This window comes from Diabrotica virgifera, chromosome 7 (assembly GCF_917563875.1).
Source record: "Diabrotica virgifera virgifera chromosome 7, PGI_DIABVI_V3a".
In the NCBI taxonomy this organism is placed as follows: Eukaryota; Metazoa; Arthropoda; class Insecta; order Coleoptera; family Chrysomelidae; genus Diabrotica; species Diabrotica virgifera.
The window spans coordinates 69,695,885-69,717,121 of record NC_065449.1 but is presented as its reverse complement, the minus strand read 5'-3'; positions in this window follow the sequence as shown (position 1 = coordinate 69,717,121).

The window sequence follows — 21,237 nt, the reverse complement described above, 5'->3', positions numbered from 1 at the left end:
GAATCAAACTTAAAACATTGATCATTTGTAATACCACCAATACGTATTTTGTAATTTTATTTTTTATTAGTGTCCATCATAAATAAACATCATTAGGCTTGTAAAACAAAACCATAAAAATAGGATAAGACTTTAGTGCAATATCATAATGTTATATTTTGTATGCCACACCTGTCTTACAAATAGCGCAATAGTCTGCGACTGAAATTTTAAAACAGTTTTATTAATGCACCGACGAAACTACTTTGAATAGATAAACAAGGATAATAAATTAATTTCTCTGCTCTCAAACACATTAATCATAATTATTTTAACCGTTTTTGCTACTATTAAAACATAATGTATATAATAGCACTTTTTATAATTATTATCACATACTTGGTATGGTGAACCTCTGGAGAAAGGATTACGAAAACATGCTATTACTTGGGAGTGGATCAAATATACTGCAAAAAACATACTGTAAAACAAATTTTTATCTATGTATATGTATGTATATATTATATGAGCCCATACCCATGAAATAGACCAAAACGAATATGCAATACAATTTTATTTTTCTGAATTAGAAGTTATTTAACGATTATAAATTAAAGCAGTACGATTAAACTTATTATTTAATACTACATACTATGTGTTTTTGTCGTTTTTGCCAATCTATCAATTATAATAATTATAAAATAAATAAAAAGAAAAAATAATCTGGTGCAAATTAATTAGACCATCACCCAATCAGTAATAAATATTTATTTATCAAATACCAATAAATTCTTATATAATTTGTTTTGGAGATTTTAGTATTAAATGTACTCTGAAGAAATACTTTATGACGAGCTAGTGGTCACTACCTCACTCTATGTTTAATGGGAGAACAAAACTTTTATTATTATGTTTTCAAACTGTTGCTAACTTGTTCATATAGATAGGTATTGGTTTTAGGTCTTGGGAGTCTAAGGTCGTCCGCACATGGGTCGATCGAAGACACGTCTCGAAGTTCGCGCGTCTTGCTCGTCTTGTACGAACCCTGCGACACAAGCGATTGCCCTCCGCACACTAGTCGATTCTGTTTTTATAAATTAACGCATTTTTTGTATAGTAACCAAAACGACTATTTCGATGTGTGAAAAGTACGGTATTATTACATTTTTATACAGTTGCATTATACAGTTGAGGTTATTTTTCTACTTCCTCAACGAATTTTGTAACACATACCTAGAAACAGAAGTTCAATGTTTTCAGAAATTTACATTACAAACAATATATTTCCATAAAGCTAATAGTACATACTACAATCAACGAACATAACATTCACCGATCTTTAAAAAGACTAAAATTTAATTTAGGGCAAAAATCAACAAAAACGAAGCAAACAAATAAAATAATAACTGTAAACGTGCGTCTCACTCGAATTTTCTCGTGCGCTTCAGATCGCACGGAACGAGAGTCCTACAAGACGAGGAGATTTGCAATCCTAAAAGCTCCGTGTACGGAGCTCAATGCCACAACGAAGGAACTTAAGTGACGGGGAGAGATCTACGCGATTGGAATCGAGTCGATTACTTCGAGCGTCGCTCCATGTGCGGACGGCCTTATTCTATTCTTTCTAGAATATTAGTGTTAATAGTTAAATGCTGTAGTGTAATCTATGAAGCATAGATTCTTTCCGCTGATCTCTACGCGTTTACAGAAGGACTCATAGTGAAAACAAAACATTGCTTCTTATATCGCAATCCTTCTTGAAAGCTCTTTTGTAATCGAAACTCACCACATGCAGTGTGTCAAATCCAAATGGAATATATTCATTATTTCACGAATGAGCGATTTTGGAAATAAATCTCGAAACAGGTCGATTTTTATTTTGGAAGTTATACTTCTTTAGGCGCGATTAGGAAAAATGTTGAGAGTGAATTTTTATAAAAATGACAGTATGAAGTATGATCGCACACCGACAGTATGAGTTAGTTGATATTTTTTTTAGTTTAAGATTAGTAAGAGTTTAACTAAAATAACTTTTTTTTGAAATTCTTGGTAGTGTTTTAATAAAAATTTTTGGAAAGTTATAAAAATTAAAATTAGTTTATATTAATGCAATATTTAAATAAAATACAAATAAACTGTTTGAAATATATTAATTTCGTTAAAATCACATAATAGAATTATACCTTCTAAAGTTTGTACAACGTACACACACATTCTTTTTTTAAATTATGGTTTTTTGGTATATATATCATACTACTTACGTCATCCATCTGGGTGTGATGATGTAATCGATGATTTTTTTAAATGAGAATAGGGATCGCATGCTGGCTCATTTGAAAGATAATTCAATTCTCTATGTATTAATATAAACATTAACACAATTATTTATACAAGGTGTCAAAATTTTTTTGTTTTTTTTTAATATGATTAATGCCACAAAAAGAATGTGTGCGTAATTTATTTATTTCTAAATACATTTTACTCCAGCTGGAAAACAGAAATCAAATATTTTTTTTTGAAAAATATACATTGCTTTTCGCTTTAATTAAATGTTCAAACTGCCAAGAAGCAGGTGGGTGGCAGCTTGAACACTTATTAAGCCAAAAGCAGTGTTTGTTTGTCAAATAAACATTTTTTTCTGTTTTCTTTCAGCGGTAAAATACATTTTGAATTAAATAAATTACACACATTGTTCCTTTTGTGAGAATTAATTTAATTAAAAAAAAATTTTACACCCTGTATAAATAATTATGTTTATGATTATATTACTGAATATAATATAATATATAATAAAAAATTATTACCTTTGAAATGAGTTTCCACACAACCCCTATTCTCATTAAAAAAATATCGATTACGTCATCACGTTAAGATGGATGACGTCACTAGTATGATATATATACCAAAAAAATCATAATTAAAAAAAATCAACATGTTTCGGGATTTATTTCCAAAATCGCTCATTCACGTAATACTGAATTTATTCCATTTGGCTTTTACACACTGTATGTTTATTATGTATGTCAAAATTAGTCAAGAAATAAAGTAACCTTTAGTAAAGTAATCTGTTTTTCTTTTCTTAAATTTAATATAGGTAGTCTCAAAAATTAACTTTATTATAAATTCTTACAACTCTTTAGATAATAAATAAACTTTAGAGATATATATGTGTATATTATCTGCCTTGACCGAGAGTTATATTTTTCACCACATAACTTCACATTACAAGTCACAAAAACTCTCACCATTGAGATAAATTCATCCTGTCCAGCGCTCGGAACAAAAAAAGTGGCGAACAAAACGGCTGTAAATTTTCAGAAGCGTCATTTTTTCGTATTCCAAATAACAAACTTCATTGTCTGACAGTTTATTATGATACGATATCGTTGTGAAAGCCGATCCAAAATACATAATACGGTAGCCATTATTTACACGAAACGTCATGAAGTGGGGATACGGCAAAACACGCGAATATGATTTTATCAATGAATATATATAAAGAATATTGAAAAAGCGAAATCAACGAAACATTTTTTTCTACAGATATAATGTTGTGGACATCATATTATAATATAAATACACCGATAAATAACGTTCATTACGCCGACAACACCGCGATAATTACAGATAACGAACATGGTATGCAGTTGATGCTAAATAAAATAAATACCGCAGGAAAGACATAATATGGCTTGAAGATAAATGCTGAAAAACTAAATACATGGCAATAAGAAGGGGCACACTTTTCAGAGTACAAATGCAAATAGTTATGCTCCAATCGAACAAGTGAAAACATTCAAATACTTGGGAATGATGGTGAATCACCAATGGGATTCTCAACAAGAAACAAAAGGCCGTGCCGAACAGGTAAGCAGATAAGCTTTTATTAAATTTAAACCGCTACTTTGTAACCGCAATCTTTTGATACAACAAAATGAAAAGAAATATATAAAGCGTTAAAAAATCTTGAAGTTTCACCAAAAATAATAAGAATGATAAAGCTTACACTTACGAAAACAGAAAATAGAGTAAAAGTAAATAACAAACTAACAGAAAATTTTGAAGTGAAAGAAGGAGTAAGACAGGGGGGATCCGTTGTCATCACTGCTATTTAATGTATTATTGGAAATGATAATAAAAGAGGCTAATATTAACAGATCAGGACACATATATCATAAAAAACATCAATGTTTGGCATCCGCGGATGATGTAGTAATTCTATCCAGAAGCAAGAAGGAATTAAAACAAGTAGTAGAACGACTAGAAAAGGCAGCTCGAGAAAAAGGACTTTATATAAATAAAAAAAAAACTAAGTACATGGAATGGACCGACAAAGAATTTGAACAGGGGCAATATTTAATGATAACAACGAATGAAGGAAAAATGTATAAATTTGAAAAGGTAGAGTGATTTGAATATATAGGGACCTTATTTTCTAGTAGACCAAGTATCCGGTAAGAAATACACAAAAGACTAATGTCAGGGAATCGTTGCATGTATGCACTCAATAGAATTCTCAGAAGCAAAAATATATCCAAAGCAGCTAAATTAAGAACGTATAAAACTGTGATACGACCAATAGTTACGTATGCCTCAGAAACTTGGACTATGACAAAAACCGAGCAATCAATGTTACAAGTATGGAAAAGAAAAATATTTAGAAGGATATTTGGGGGAAAATGATCAACAATCAGTGGACACGGAGAACAAACAAGGAGTTAGAAGAATTGTATAAGGAGCCTAATATAATTGCAGTTGTAAGAGCACAAAGACTTAGATGGTTATAAAGTTAATGATGACCTGAGGTATCTCAATGCAGCCAATTGGAAAAACAAAGCGAAGAACAAGCAAGAATGGAGGAAGATTGTAAACCAAGCCATGAGCCTGCTTGGCTCGAAGTGCTAATGTATATATGTTACAGTTCAAGTTGATTCTCAGTTAGAGTTGACTCCAACTGAAACGAGCAGTAAAAGTTGATTTTAAAAATTTAAATCAACTTTTACTAGTTGGAGTTGACTCTTCCTGGATCGATTCAGTAAATGTTGATTATACGAGAATCTCAAGTGCATTTTTGATGAGTGTGCGTTTCTTTGTTTTGACCGTTTCATCTACTTGTTAGTATAGCCTGTAACGTCGCCCCCGTTAGGTAAATTATTCTGATTCGATATTTTGCACAAATTTACTCAAAGAAATACATCCGTATAACAATCCTTATAACAAATACACAGGGTGTCACGGGGTACCGCGGTCGAAAAATTGTTTAACCAATTTTTGATAACCAAATTCACAAAAATAATTTTTATCTACTCTATTTCATATTATGTAAAGCAGCGGTTCTCAATCTGTGGTACATGTACCACTGGTGGTACATATCATTATTTGCGGTCCTGCCAAAGACAAACCATTTTCATTTCCAATAATGACACGAGCCGTCTCACCGTGCCTCGGAGAGCACGTTAAGCCGTCGGTCCCCCTGGGCTAGTGTACATCGACACTAGTTACTTGAAACAGGGTTAAAGATGTAATTGGCGCCGGAACTGCCCGAAAGGCAAAAATGCCATACGATATTATATATTCTGAAAGTCAGAAACTAAAAAAATCAAAAATTAAAGCTACCTCTATAAGATCCTAAAAAATTTTTTGTCATTATTTCATTAATAAGATATTATTTTTAATTATCAACAATGGTGCTAAGCGTGTATTGAGGCGGCCGTCAATGTGAGTGCGAGTGAGATTCACCATTGGACGGCCGGAATGGTGCGTCTCTTTAGCACTCACCATTGAAGGCCGCCTAATACGCACTTAGCGCTCATTGTTAATAATTAAAGATAAAGCTTAGTAATAAAATACAGTCCTCTCTCTCTATAACGATATGCAAGGGACCGAGAATTTTCATCGTTATAAGGAGAGATCGTTATACAGAGAGAGAGAAAAAAATCGTTATTGTAATAGTAATCATACTGTACTAAATAACTTGTGTTAATTTTCTCTATTGCCCGAGTTATCGATAACTTTTCTTTAACCGAGAGTACTCTACGCTTTTTCGAAAACATCTTGACTGTTCACAGACCGAGATACAACCGAAATTGAAACTTAGAAGTCGTCAATAGTCAATAGAGGACAACATCTGTGTGAAAACAGTTAAGGCACACCGCCCGAACGATAAAAGCGTGTAATACTCAACTTTCTGCATATCGGATTGAAATTTGAACCACCAAATTGTTGCTAAATTAGAGCCACAAAATGAATCACTCACTAATCACTTTGTATCAAGTTACACCTACGGAAGAGCTTTTTCAGTTATTCCCTGTGTTTCAATTAAGTGTTATCTTTAATTGGTAAAATTCTCACAGTTTAGTTATCTTAGTTATTGCCAAACGCAAATGGTTATCAGTTGTTTCTTGAAAAGTGATGTCATCGAATATTGAAAAGTTATCGTTATAAAGAGAGAACGATATCGGTATAGAGAAAGAATTAATACATTGTCCTTATGACGAACCAAACAATGTTTAGTATTTTGATCGTTATAGAGGAATTATCGTTATATAGGTCACTCTCTGACTTTCATAATAAAATAATGGATTTTAACCGAGTTATTAAGCCTTGAAAATGGCTATTTTCGCATTTTTCAAATTTTAAATCGCGTATAACTCGACAACAATCAATTTTAGAGAAAAATCACAAAATACCTTTTTTTGCTTAGACTAACCCAAATGATCTAAAAAAAAATTGTTCGAAGTGAAAAAATTATTTTTGTGAATTTGTCTAAAAAAATTGTTTAAACAATTTATCGATCAATGTACTGCCTGGCACCCAGTAGATTTGTTATAAGGACCTCTTTTTGAGTAAGTTTGTGCAAAAAATTCGAATCGGAGTAATTTACCTAACGGGGGCGACGATACAGCCCAGACTAATTTGAACATATTCAGTAACATTTAATTTCTAGAATCGGCTGTTGTGTGAATCAGAATCAACTTTTACTAAATGGCATTGGGAAGAGTATACTTTTCCTAGTTGGAGTCTACTTTTACTAGTAAATGTTGAATATAAATCTTCATTTTATATTTATAATCAACTTTTACTGAAATCAGCCGTTAGAGTCGACTCCAACTAGTTGGAGTCAACTCCAACTGGATAATCAACTTGAACTGTAACATATATACTACCTTTCTATTTAATGTTTTTTAATGATGGAACTAGAATAAAGAGAAGCAACTAAATGAGAGGATTATAAAAAATTATGGCGGACCGTATAGCTCAGGCGGTAGGATGTTTGACTTCTACGCACAAGACCCGGAATCGAATCCCAGCGTCGCGTCGGCGAAAATATCTAGACATTTTTAAATGTCTACAGGCCCTAGGTTTGAACCTGAATAAAATGAGTACCTTGGGTAAAACAAGATGTAGAATAAGTGACCATTAGTCTTATATTAAAAATGGAGAATTTGATAGATCTCAAATATGTAAACACGCATGGGACAATGAACATAGACTTCAGTGGAAAAATTCAAGTATAGTCCTGAAAGAATCAGATGGTAAAAAGAGAAGAATCAAAGAAGCTGCTCTAATTGTGTTAAATGGCAATTGTGTCGCAAATTCCTCAGCAGAATGCAATAGGATGTGATTACCCATATCAAAAGAGGAAATCAATATTAAGAAAATACCACGATTAGTATGTCAATAACATATCGAGGCTACATCATTTATATTTTAGTATTATTTATATATTTGTGTAATATTAATATTATTTATATTTTAAAATAACATAGGTACATATACAATCAGAGTTTGGTATTAATTTCGAGAGTAAACTGAATGTAGATGAGATTTTTTCCTGATTTTTCCTCGTGATTTACTATGGAATCACTAACACGAGAATTTTACAGTCAGCATTGCATGTGGTTGTCTGTTTCAAGACAAATCACATACTATGATTTTTCTGACGGACATTCTTGAGTTAAAGTTGATTTCTTGTAATCGAATGACCTATCTTCCATTACAGTCATCCCAGGAACGCTATAACTCAACGATTTCCGACTTAGAAGTCGAAACGTCAAATAAATTGAAAGCCAACTTGTGGCTTATTTCCCAAGCAAAATAGTTAGTCTACGTTTTGCAAAAGAAAGTACTAAAGAAAAACAACACTTATCATTTCTGTTTGATTATTTTGTGCATAGCAATGATCATTATTTGCTTGTTATGTTCAATTTAGTCAAATTTTTATTTTCGAGTTCTTATGAATGTTGATGGCATCACTAAGGTTGCCGATTTTTGGTCCTTTTCTTTTGTTCTACCTGTATTTATCTCTGCCTTTCTATTCCTCGAAAACTAAGTACGACGATTCAACATATAGTTACCAAAATAATTAATGCATTGATTGGAATACCCATAAAGGCATAACAGTTATTAGTTGTATTTAAATAAATAAAAATTGATGTATATGTAATATGTAGGCCCAATCTGAAATAAATATGAGCCATTAATAAAAAAAATTGTAAAATACCGTTTGATGAGATTTATTTTATTTGAACAGCGAGTAATCTGTAATGTAAAAATATGTTTGATAGTCAATAAATTGTCATCATTAATTTGCCTGCTGTGAATGCTGTTTGTATATTTTACTGAAATGTTAGAATTAGATTGATACGTTTCACTGGGCGCTATATTTTAAATCGCCAATTTTTTATATCAGCTAGTTTTTAATAACTAACTTAATTTAAGTACCTAAGTTCCAATATTCACAAGAGATAGTTCAGAAAGCACTAAAAGAAACATTAAGTCGAATTATAGTCAACGGAGAACCTATACGTAACTCCGAGCCGATGATACGTTAGTAATTGCAAACTCGGTTGAAGAATTAGAGGTTCTGATGAATAAGATTGAAAATAGCAGCGAAGAAGCCGGACTTACTTTAAATATCCAAAAGACGAAATGTATGACCATTGCAAAGGCACAACAAGAGACTTCATGGATTAGCGACGAACTCCTTCAAAAGGGGGACAGATATACACGCCAAACTTATATGGAATCACCATGTATTTCAAAGTAATATTTATTTCTTTTGAAAAAACTTGTTATTGTTGCGAAGAATAAAGGTTTTTATTGAAAATAAACAAATATATAAGACAATCGGATAGTATAGCTCGGTACGGTATAGATTATTTGCTTGAGTTGCAAATTGAACGAAAATAAATTAACTAACTTTTGCGTCCAAAAACGAAAATATGCCTCATGTGGGGTTATAGAACTTACAACGAGGAAGGATTATTGGTCGTGTGGAGAAAGTAATGTTCTCAGAGGGACATAGCTGTAGAGCTAGGCGGAATACAGGGCGTTCTGTTCAAAATTTATGCTAGGTAACAGGAACTAGGAAAGCTCAAAAATAAAGCAAGGGAAAGTCGCCAAAAGTAATAACGGCTTTTCACCATCGTTTAATTGTCCAATCAGCTGGAAGACACCCAACCATTTCTCACCTGCAGCTCCAAAATGCAGCTTTTGGAAGCTAGAGGTGTAACTGTTTAAGTTGAAACGATAATAAGAAGAGTTCGTACCATAAAGGTATACAGCAGGAGACAGTTATGGGTTCCTGAGTTATCCAGTAAGCACAAGATTGATCGCCTAAATTGGTGTCTTTACCACCAAAACTGGTACATTGGGAATTGACAAAATGTCCTATTTTCAAAAAAAGTCAGGATTTGTGTAAAATCAGATGACCCACGAAATCGTGTACTTAGAGGTCGAGAAAGAGAAGCAAGAACGAAAACTGTCAGATCTGTTCACAAATATAGAAGGGGAAGTGTAATGTTCTGGAGAGGAATTGTGATACGTAAGAAAACTCCTTTAATTTTCATCCAATCAACTTTAACTGCTTCCAGGTATGTTGATAACCTGTAGTCAGGCTCTGGAGAGGTGCAACAGGAGAAAATTTAATTTTATTGCATAATAATGGACCTCTGCATATCACCAGAGTGACTACAGACATCTTTTTTTTTCCTTGGGTTTGTATGACTGCGGACCTTAGGGTCCATTCGCCCATCTAACCAATTTTGCTCATTTTTACATTAATTTTAACTACTCTATGTTTATTTTCCTTCCCTATTATACATTACAATATCATCATATCATTATTATTATTATTTTACATTAACATTTTTTAATTCTATTCTTCATTATATTATTCATTTTTTATATTCAATTATTTTTTTTTCCTTTTTTTTGTATCTTTTTTATTTTTTTTTGTTTTTTTTGTTTTTTGTTTTTTTTTTCATTACGGTAAGACTAAAACCCGAATCTGCAGACATCATTGAAGCAGAAGGTATCACTTGTTTGGAGTGGCCTACTTGGTTACCCGAGCTTAATCCTATAGAGTATTTGTGGGATATGCTTAAAAGAAAAATTAGAACTCACCGGGATTATACACAAAACACCGCACGGCTAGTACAAGCTGCTCTTAAAGGATGCAGCAACCTACCATAACAAAATGATAATTTGATTAGGATCGTGCTCAAGCAAACTGGAGCTTGCATAAGGACTAGAGGTGATAACACTGACTGCCACAAAATACAAAAAAAAAAAAAAAAAATAATTTAAACATTATTCGTTTCACATTGAAATTTTGTATCCTATTGACTTTAAAACAACTACTTTCAATTTGTTTGTTAAATACTTTATTATTTTATTTAATTGTTATGTATTTGTTATTTAAAATAAATATTGTTTGACTTCGTTTGTTTGTTTTTTTAAATTCGCACGAAAGACGAAATAGTAAGAAATATCAGATGATTCCATATAAGTTTGGGTGTGTACATACTTGGGGTAAAGTAGATCTAGTGAGGATTCGGTAAAGTGCTTTTCGGTCTAGTGAGTTCGGTCTACTGCTTTCGGTCTAGTTGTCGTGTATCATACTTGGGAACAATCGTAATGTATAGGAAAACCCCTAACAACTTTCAATAATATGAGAAAAGTACTTTGCAGCAATGATCTAAGTCTGCAACTTAAAATACGAGTACTAAGATGTTATATATATTATCTGTGTTATTTATGTATTGAAGGCTCGGTAGCTCAGAAAGGATATAAATAACAGGATAGAAGCTTTTAAGATGTGGGCTTATAGACGAATTTTAAAGATAGGTTGGGGTGATAAGGTTACAAACAACGACGTTTTAAAAATAATTAACAATGAGAAGTGAATAATAAATATAATTAAAATACGAAAATGGCAGTATCTGGTCCATGTCATGAGAGGTGATAGATATGCGTTGCTGCATAGCAACAAAATATGCTGACGACATATCCTAGCTAAACAATTTGAAACTGTGGTACAATGTAACTCTGTTGAGCTGATTATAGCTGCAGCATCAAAGGTGAAGATAGCCATAATGATAGCTAACCTTCTTAAAGGAGATGGCACTTAAAAGATGTAGAAGAAAAAGTGTAATTTCTACAACTTTTGTTTGCATTAAAAACTCCTAATCACGACAATAACGTTACTTTTAAAATTTCATATTTCTATAAAAATTTATATTAAAACAGTTTTTTTAGCTTCCTCGTACAGCTGGTCTTACAGTTACACATTTTTATAAACTACATACTTTCGTAAAACAAGTATTGATGTAATTGTAGGATCATGTATATGTATGCAGCCCACTGCAAATGCAACGTTACAAATTTCTGAGGTTGTTGACCTGTACAAATCTCCGTTTTTAGCGACACTGAACAGACACTAGCTCTCTCGTGATAATATGGACAGTTCAAATTGCAAATTTAGCAGATTGTACGTTTCTACTTGACCTATTTTGTAAGACTGCTATTCAAAAAAATCATCATGTGTGTGGAGGCCGTTGTTCCGTTGGTAAAAATATTACCGGGTGGGTTTTATTGTAGTTCCTTAACAGGTTTCGAAAATATCATTATATTTATATAAACTATCAAAATATTAGATATACAAACGTTTATCGATATCAATTGCGATCTACATTCACTCCATCCAATTTTTTCAAAATTTTCGAATCAACAAACTTTCAAAATAATTAAAAGTTACATTTTTAAAATAATAGAAGTCTTGCTTGTAAACAAAGTCTTCTTCAAGTGCCATCGCCGCGATGGAGGTCAAGTCGGCAATCATCATAGCTATTCGGACTTTGGAGACGGCTGCTCTGAAAAGTTCGTTTGATGTACATCCGTACCGTTCTATCAGGTTGCGCAGCCACGATATAATCTGCGTCTCCCTATGCTTCTTTTTCCTTGAATCTCTCCCTGCATAATGTATCTCTCTCCACGTGTAATAGGTCCGAGATATTCCAATTTTCTGGTTTTAATTGTATTTAAGACTTCCATTTCTTTATTCAGCTTTCTCAGAACCTCTTTGTTTGTGACGTGTTCTGTCCACGATATTTTCAGAATTCTTCTGTACACCCACAGCTCGAATGATTCCAGTTTTTTCATTGATGCGACATTCAAGCTCCAAGCTTCCATTTCGTAAAACAGAGTCGAGAAAACGTAGAACCTAGCCAACCAGATAATAAAGAAAACAAATTAAATTTTAAAACTGATGCAGATTTAGCAGATTGTACGTTTCTACTTGACCTATTTTGTAAGACTGCTATTCAAAAAAATCATCATGTGTGTGGAGGACGTTATTCCGTTGGTAAATATTACTGGATGGATTTTATTGTATGTAATTCCATAATTATATGCGGGTTATATTGTTTTGGTCATAATTCTTAACTGGTTTTAATATTTTTGTGGGCTAAATTAGTTTTGTTTTTGTTTCAGGTATGTTAACAAAAAATGGATCTACAATAAATTAATTCGTAAGTATGTATAGAACACATATCCATTTAATTCCTAAGTACATATAAAAAAAGTTTCCTAATAAATGAATGCACAATTTCTGAGAGTATAGAAACGTTGTATAAATATAATATACAAGAATAAAAACCGCTAAACTCCGTAAAAATGAGTGGTGCATACAATATTCCAGCTACAAAAGATCTGATATGAATATTACGTGGCGCGAAAATGTATTTTCATTTTGATGCAAAATTCTAGTTTTATTTTAAAAGATTTTTCCACATTATATATTTGCTAAAAGACCCCGCACAAACCTTATGGAAAATAGGTCCCAGTGGATTTCGTTCATACTTTTGGAAAATACTCTTTGAAGCATCCTGATAAAAAGTTCTCATGGGCACAACTCAATCGTATGAAGGATTTCTAAGATATAGAGGCTCAAACTCGGAAAATTATAAGATTTACGGGGTATTCCAATTCCGTGAGTTACTGGTTATTTGGCAACATATAGAAGTTTGGATCAAGGAAAAGTACTAGTAGTCTAGGATTTTTTTCCTGGCTATCCAATGGCGACCTTTACTTTGACCTTGACCTTCAACGGACGTCATCTTCTAGAGTTTCGAGGGTTTTAAGCATTAAATTGATGTAAACAGATTACTCATGGGTTTTTGGGATCGCAAAAACGCAAAAAGACGATTTGACAAACGAAGAAAAAAACGATTCTGCAGGAAAAAGAGGATCTGATCACCTGTTCACTTGTCACACCTGTCCACCTAACGCCACATCAAATGATGACGCTTTTACCAGGAACTTCAAAATTTTCCCATGCTTAAGTGCCCCATATTTTACTGGATTTCGGTGGATTTAGGAAAAACTGTCCTCAATGTATTTTTGAGATAGATCTTGGTTCACACTGGTCATTACAATAATGGTACTTTCTTCAGAACTTTCTGGGGGTGGGGAATACATTTTGGCTGACTTTGCATGAGAGTTTGGGACTATGATGGAAATGTTCTGTAGACATAATCTCTTAAATAATGAAAACAATTTAGAAAACAATTTTCGGATTGAAAATCTAAATATCAAAAACAGATGTAAAATGTAATTATCATTACTTCAATAATTGTGGTTTTAATCCCATAAAAATTAAATATTAAACTTCTGTAGTGACAGCTTTTCTGTCATTAAAAACATTATTGTCACAGACCCAGTCTTTTTATGGACCAGTCCTTCTTTTGTAGTTGACAAGACTGAAAAGTACAGTTTTGAGTAACAGATGCCACCCATCTGCCTCTTGGCAGTTTGAACATCGAATTTAAACAAAAAGCAATGTTTATTTGTTCAATAAACTTCTATTTCTGTTTTCTGACAGCAGAAGATATTTTGAATTAAATAAATTACATACATTCTTCTTTTCTTGTTAATTAATTTAATTCAAAAAAATATATTTTTTTGGACCCCTGTATAAATAATTATCTTAATGTTTATATTACTGAATACAAAATTGAATAACCTTTCAAACGAGCTAGCACACGACCCCTATTCTCATTTAAAAAACTAGTCGATTATGTCATCACGCCCAGATGAATGAGGTCACTAGTATGATATATATGTCAAAAAATCATAATTTAAAAATCGAATAACTTTTGTATTTTACATTTTTTTTCTAATTCTGTAAATAAAGCAGTTTACATGGGGTCAAAATATAGTGAATAACCCTGTACATCTCCCCCAAACTACATCCACGCCAATCGTAGATATAACGTTGGTACTTTACTTGTTTTTTTGGCGTCTGTCCCCCGGGCTTACCTTTCTTTTTGTAAAACCTCTAGAACTGCCTCTTCATCAAGTGCGTGGCCCTCCAGATCGATAGTGACTTTTTTGGCCTTCGTCACTTGCTCTCCATACTGTGGTGCTGGGCCCCACACATCCGGAGGGTCTGGCCACCAACCCGTGTTTTTGAATTTTGAAGATATATACGTTTACGTAATATGACAAGGAATACGTGTTATCTATATCATGTTATTTGCGTTTCGAAAGTTGAAAATATTTTAACAACTTCTAGTATTTTTCTACAAATTAATTTTAATGTGTTGTCATAAGCTGTAGTGAGATTTATAAATGTAGTTATTTGCCTATTATCGAATACATTGACTCCGTATATTCAAGTACATACATTCAGTTTTGTTTTTTTTTTTATTTTTAAAACTTAAGCCCATAGTTCCTTATAATAATTATAATAAACTTACGTTTCTAATATTTTTTTAATGGAATACAATTTTTTTTTACAAATTGTGTTTTATCTCAATATCTTTATCAGCAGCTCTTATTAATCCGGCGGAAAGGATCTGACGTATAAATCCATTACAGTTTCAATGTATACAAAACTGCTTTTCGAATTTGCTGCTATTTCGGTGATATTTGTTTATTGATTCAATTAACAGCAGTTTATGCTATCCTCCATATTTATACTCGTTCATTGAACTTGTTTCTAGAGATAATACGACCGTACTAATAAGCATAGACGTCTCGTAAAAAAAATCGAGGGGTTTATTGAATATAATAATTATAAAATTAATATCACTCTTATTGTAAAGCTATCTCTTTTTATCCATGATTGATCTGGTAATGAGTTTTTCGCTAGTTCTCAATTTTCAACTTTTTGTTTTTGTCCGATTGTCGTTTAATTTGTAAGTATTCTTCTGGACATAATATATGACAGACTACATAATCGATATGTTGATAATTTAGTCTGTACTGTATTTTTTCTTGTGTTAATTAATAATCACGGAGGTAATCATTCAGTAAAAGTATTTATCCTCTTCTTGCTCATTTTCTATTGCTTCTTCTTCTTCCACGTCTATACAGTATAGAGTACTATATATTTATGGAATAGGAATGTGTAATTCCGGGATTGTTAATATTTCCTACAATTTTTTTGTATTTTAAAAAAGTAGGTTGTCAATAAATCTTAATTGGTTTAAAGGTATATACAGTTGAAATAATGAAAGAATACCCATGAACGATCACATCAATCACTTATTTTGTATTTGCTGTCTTTTTCTATAACAAACGTTTGTTATTTATAGAAAAAGACAGCAAATACAAAATAAGTGATTGATGTGATCGTTCATGGGTATTCTTTCATTTTTCCGACTGTAGTTAGTCGTTATATTATTCATTTTTGGCCTTGAAGATTCTTATGTCTTCTTTAGTTGATTATAAGATGATTATCTTCACTGAGAAGATTAACAAATCTATACCAGCTCGGGAACAAAAGGTCCCAAATATTAATGGGGACTCAATATGCTTCACTGGTGATTTTATTATCGTGTTTAATGATTTACTATGGAATCTCTAACACGACAATTTTACTGTCACCGTTGCATGTTGTTGTCTTTTTAAAGACAGACCACATGCTATGATTTTTTTGTGAAGGATATTCTTGAGTTGGGGTTGATTTCATGTAATCTTTCAGTAAAGTCGTCCCAGGAACGTAACTCATAAATATTGGCAATATCATATTAAAGTCTTCTACTTTAAAAATCTTAAACTCTTCTACTTTAAAATATATAATATGTCTGAATTGCCGATATAAATGAGTCAGATTAAATTAAATTATGAGAAGAATTTTTTACTAAGCAACAACAATTTTGTTTAATTTATTAATATTTTGTATTTTGACAGCAACATCCGATGTGGAAGTCGAAACGTTAATAAAATCATTTTTTTAGTTAAATTGTCGCTTATTTCCCGTTTAGAATAGTTGATTACAATCTTTTTCTAGAGTATATTATATTATGAAACAATTTACCATATAATGGTGCTTATATAATATATTCCCTAATAATCTTGGAGTTGCATTTAATAGGTTGGATCTGATCGTTGTCTTTTTCAACTATGTATTTACATATTTTGTTGCTCCCCTTTTTCATACTACAATGGATTTTAGTATCGTTATCTACTAACCACAGTTTGAAATCAGTTGTTTGTTTTTTGTGCGAAAAATACGACTTTACTAATCTGCCTGATATTTATTTTTAATTTTATAATGTAATCTGTTTGAAAAACTTAATTACCACGATGATACTTTTTATATTCTTTATCTATTACATTAGGTCAGTTATATTCACATAGATAGAGCTTTTAGTTTATGAATTTGCTTATTAAATATTTCATAAAAAGTGATTGTTGTGAAAATCGTAGAGTATATGATAAATTATAATCATTATTATAATAATTATTATTATTCTTGAGCTGTATCTCTTTATAGTGCAGTCACTAAAGGTGAATATGAGCTATTACGTCCGATTTCGGCGGACCTTCATCGATTTTCATGAAAATTGGTGCTTAGTTAGAGGATATCTCAAGAAACAAAAATGACATAATGCCACCTTGCGCGTTTACTCTGAGCGTGGATACCACCCGTTCTTTGGAGTAAAAATTATTCTATTAAAAATATCCCAAAACCTTTTTACAAAAAATTGAGCCTAATAAAAAACTGAATAATTCTTTACTTGAAAAACCTTTTAGGTAAAAAAAAAACAAGTAAAGTTATTTATAAAAGGTATATTTAAGAGGAAACAGTAGCGATCAACAGGTAGCAAAAACGCGGTCCGAGATTGCGGCTGTAATTTTGAATATTTTTTCGAGATATTTGGCACACGTATTCGTAATATAATAAAGAATGGCGGTACAGAGCCCAATTTGAAAAATATATTAATATGTGGAAATTAGTCGGTAATTAAATACAATATTGAAAAAACAAGCCTGTACCGCCATTAAGAAAAACAAAAAAATACACTTTCTTCAAATAAACTTTTTTATCCGATGCCTCGATTTTGTGTCATTTTGGAACTACTAAAATTTTTTATTTCATTAGTAGTTCCAAAATGACACAAAATCTAGGCATCGGATAAAAAAGTTTATTTGAAGAAAGTGTATTTTTTTGTTCTTCTCAATGGCGGTACAGGCTCGTTTTTTTAATATTGTATTTAATTACAGAGTAATTTCCACATATTAATATATTTTTGAAATTGGGCTCTGTACCGCCATTCTTTATTATATTACGAATACGTGTGCCAAATATCTCGAAAAAATATTCAAAATTACAGCCGCAATCTTGGAACGCGTTTTCGCTACCTGTTGATCGCTACTGTTTCACCTTAAGGTGATACAGTAGCCATCAACAGGTAGCCAAAACGCGTTCCAAGATTGCGGCTGTAATTTTGAATATTTTTTCGAGATATTTGGCACACGTATTCGTAATATAATAAAGAATGGCGGTACAGAGCCCAATTTGAAAAATATATTAATATGTGGAAATTACTCTGTAATTAAATACAATATTAAAAAAACGAGCCTGTACCGCCATTAACAAGAACATAAAAATACACTTTCTTCAAATAAACTTTTTTATCCGATGCCTAGATATTGTGTCATTTTGGAACTACTCAAATTTTTTATTTCATTAGTAGTTCCAAAATGAGACAAAATCAAGGCATCGGATGAAAAAGTTTATTTGAAGAAAGTGTATTCATTTGTTCTTCTTAATGGCGGTACAGGCTCGTTTTTTTAATATTGTATTTAATTACAGAGTAATTTCCACATATTAATATATTTTTCAAATTGGGCTCTGTACCGCCATTCTTTATTATATTACGAATATGTGTTCCAAATATCTCGAAAAAATATTCAAAATTACAGCCGCAATCTTGGAACGCGTTTTCGCTACCTGTTGATCGCTACTGTTTCCTCTTAATAAAATTCCCTAAAAAGGGGCTACATCACCAGTAGAACTAGTTTTCAATCTAATAACAGATTATCATAAGTGCTGACATAAAATAAGTATAACCTAATAAATTAAAGCACAATGTTTTGAAATTTTGACTACAGTTTTACAAAAATTAAGGTTATACTTATACTCACAAGATGCTGATATGCTAACCACCAAAATACAAAAATATTAGGGTACAAACCCTTTAAACTTGATCAGTCAGGGAAAAATTGACTAAAATTATGAAATTACACATGGATGCACAAAATACTGCATGTATTATGCCCATTGCACCATTTGACCCCAAATCTAGTTGTTCACATGTTGAATAGTTGGTGGCAACTAGCTACTGATAATATGTAAAGAAAATCCTGAATGATGACATGACAGAAATGACAGTGCAACTGGAAGTTGAAAAATTTACTAGTTATGTAACGAACATCACTCCACTGTGATTAAAAATAAATTAAAGTAAAATTAACCTTGATGTTATTATGGACATAGAGGACCTGTATTAAAATGCAGTAAAGTGGTGTTTGTCTATGATGGGAGTAGGCAAACAACATTACACATAAGATCAATAATTATGAGAATCGATAATAAATCCATTTGTGTTTGATCACACCTAGAATTTGGAAACACGTTTTGTGTCGATTTAAATTTTTTAGTTATTGAATTTATTTAAATAGTTGTCATTTGTTGGAATTTATGTAAATTTCAAGAAAAAACAACAGTGAGGGTGATGGAAGAGTACAAATATCTCAATCAATCCAGGGAGTATATATCATTAAAAACAAACTCAGACTTAGACGACTAATTTCTAAGGACCCCGCAGGCTACCCGAAACCCCAAGGGTTTGACACCATTGGCATAGGGCATAGGTATATAACTATCTCTGAACAAACTGAAACAAATGGGGCAGCTAGTATCGAATTTAAACAAAACAACGTAATAAGGGTGTCGTGGCGACATCTGCTAAAAACAAGCGAAAGCTTAATATTAAAAATAATATTAAAATAAAACTTTATTGGGACCAAGTTTCTGGTAACACATTCGTGGCTTTTAAAATTTGTGTCTTTTAAAATTTGAACAACAAACGAATGAAAGGCAATGGATTTGCCACAGATATGGAATGCAAGCCTTTTTGCACTGGCATTCGTTTGGTCGGCAAATTTTAGAAGCCACGAATGTGTTACCGGAAACTTGGCCCAAATAAAGTTTTATTTTAATATTATTAAAGTGGAGGTTTTGCTTGTTTTTAGCAGAGGTCGCCACGATACCCGTGTCACGTTGTTATGTTGAAATTCGATACTAGCAGCCCGATTTGTTTCAGTTTGTTCAGAGATAGTCATACATGCACTCTCTGGTAAGAGCTTAACAAAGTTCGAAACCGGTTAGAGTGCTTATAGCACTCTCTGAACGAACTGAAATGTAATATGAAATGTTTTACAACGAAATAATTATTTATTTCTTTTATAATAGTTTTACTCCTATATGAGTATAGGGATCGTTGGATTTTTGCCTTGATGACTAGACAGGTAGTGAAATGTAACTTTTAGAGTTCCCCGTGGCTTCTTTCATTCACCGTTTGTTTAGTTTGATTGTAGTGTTTATTTCCCCGGATATAAAATTTCGAATTAAATTATTTTTATACTTGATTCTTATTTAAATTATACTTTAAAAAATCTCTGTTCATACCCTTTAATTAAGGTCTGTAAGATTTCCTTTATTTAGCTTCGATTTAGTCCTGTATTTTTTGCTTAAAAAAGTTCATTCTTGATTTACAATTTTCACATGAATGTTCTAAAATTAATTTGCCTGTAGCGTATATTCATTAGAGTTCGTGTTGGCCTGTACCGTGGTGTTGGCTTTTTCTCTGTACGTACCTATATTGTGTGGGGAGACTAACGTTTATAAATGTGTGTGGTTTGGAAAATATGACCAGCAAGCTGTGCGTGCCTCGTAAATTTAGTTTACCTTTAGCGGTTGTCTGGGCTTTTATCCAATAAAGTAGCAAAAAATGAAAAAGTTGTAGAGAGTTATGGTATTAAACAGCAAATGAAGTTAAAAAGTACAACATAGTTGTTAGGAACGTAAACCACACAATGAATGGTTAAGTAATTATGGCGATATTAATAGACGGAGAGCTAGAGCCGAAAAATCATCGTCATAAGTAATATGGAGTTTTTCCTGTGAAATGTATCCATTGTTTATTGACAATTATGACCCCTTTCAGGCTGACACCTTAGTGGATACAGGAAGTAGAAATAAGGGATAAAAGGGGAAAGTTAGTGCAGTCATTAAAGATTTTCACCTCCTATTTTGTTAAAGCTCCATCGATTTGCATGAAAATTGGTGACTAGTTAGAGCATACCTCAAGAAATAAAACTGATTTGGTTCCAACTTGCACTTTTACACTGGGGGTGGATACCACCCCTTCTCGGGGGTGAAAACAATTTTATTAAAAATAACCCCACAAATCGATAGAGGGACAAATTTTAAGTAAAAATTTTTATATCATGTTATTAAAATAAATCAATATTTTTTGAGTTATTAAAGATCAAAGATTTGTCTATTTAAGAGCATATGCGTGAAGTTACGGATGATAAAAAGAACATATTAATTAATTGTATGTTAGTAAAATGTTATTTTTATATTATGTATTTCGATATTTAATTGATTTTTTTCTA